Source organism: Wasmannia auropunctata, unplaced genomic scaffold (genome assembly GCF_000956235.1).
Source record: "Wasmannia auropunctata unplaced genomic scaffold, wasmannia.A_1.0 LD336101.1, whole genome shotgun sequence".
Lineage (NCBI taxonomy): Eukaryota > Metazoa > Arthropoda > Insecta > Hymenoptera > Formicidae > Wasmannia > Wasmannia auropunctata.
The window spans coordinates 559,196-560,672 of NW_012026789.1; the positions used below are offsets into that span (position 1 = coordinate 559,196).

The following is a 1,477-nucleotide window of genomic DNA, read 5'->3' on the forward strand; positions in this document are numbered from 1 at the left end:
TTGCTTAGAGCTGCAATAGCGGCTGCCACTGTATCGCGCAGTCGCTTCAGCTCCGTAACGTTTTCCGTTTTCATGACCGGTAGGCTTGTGAACGAATGAATATGAGCGTACACGAGCGCCTGCTTGTCCTCGTATTCGGCGTATAGCAGTTGCCACGCGGGCTCGTAGTTCGTGTCCGATATTCTCAAATTTGCAATTAAGCGAGCCGCGTCGCCGATGACGCTTGATTTCAGATAATGAAAATTTTGCGTATTTGTAAGTGAGGTCTGGTCTGCCACGAGAGACTCGAATGTGTTGCGGAAATTTTCCCATTCTACGTGATTCCCGGAGAATTTCGGAAGCGAAATACGAGGCAACTGCAACGCGATACTGCATGATCTATCGTCGCAAAAGGAAGCGTCGGTACTATCGTGCGAGGGTGGAACTTCCACCTTTACAAAACTACTTATCGCTTTGTGGAGATGGTCCGAGGTTTCCTCGTAGACATCCGCGGCGTCGTCGAACTCTTCGTTAACGAAGTACGGCAGGGCTTTCCGGTCATCCGCAGTGGCGGCTCGACAGATGCGGTTGTGAAGCAGGCGGACTTCCTCCCATCATGTCTTTAAGTCAGACAATCGACTTTGCGTTTTTGGTAGCGTTATGCTGGCTTTGGCGAGCTTCTTGTAGTTGATCAAGACCTTTTTGAGCTGAGCGATTGCATTAGCCTGGTCCACCAACAGAAACTTCAAGTCGTCGGACATCGTGGCGATTGCCCAAACAGATTACGATCGAAGGCGTTGGACCGGGAGCGCGGCCCAGCGAGCGAGCAAGAGCGCGGCGGAGCGAGCGAGATCGCTGCCGCAGTGGTGCTACTCCGAGTGCGGCCCAGCGAGCGAGCGATAGCGCGGCGGAGCGAGCGAGATCGCTGCCGCATTGGCGTAGCGACAGGCGCAATGGAGTTGCGCTGCTCCGGCACGGTATGACGCGTAAGCTATCTTTCTCTCGCGGAAGAGCACCCGCGAGAGTGTGCGCGCACCCTGACTGACGGTGCGCGAGCGAGAGCGAGAGCGAGAGGACAAACTGCAGCCCTCTCAAGAGCGAGCAAGAGCGGACGATCAAATGAACAATGTTCCCCTGTTGCGATGCGCGTTGTATGCGAAAGGGAAGGTTGCTTCGTCTTGGCACCAAGCGCGAGCGAGAGCAAGCGATTTCGCGTTATTAAGAGTGGCAAGCGCGATCTTTTCGGGCCGTGCTGCCCAGGTCTCGCACGATCACTGCACTTATCTCACTGTGTTCCAGCGCGAGTTATATCCGCAACTTCTTAATTTGGCGAATCCGGCTCGAAGGACCAAATTATGTACGCGAACCTTCGAGTGAACCTCTCCGCGCACACAACTATTTTATTTTTATTCGCCGGTTCGTGAACGGGAGCGGACAATAACGTACGCACCGCTGAGGTGAACAGAACTACAGTACTTTATTACTTGCTGAGATACAG

At 53.9% G+C, this 1,477-nt stretch overlaps 1 pseudogene; it reads left to right on the top strand.

Annotated features, from left to right (window-relative positions):
- Positions 1–962, top strand: part of LOC105461007 — a 17,077-nt pseudogene extending 16,115 nt beyond the window's left edge.
- Positions 963–1,477: the final 515 nt, after the last annotated feature.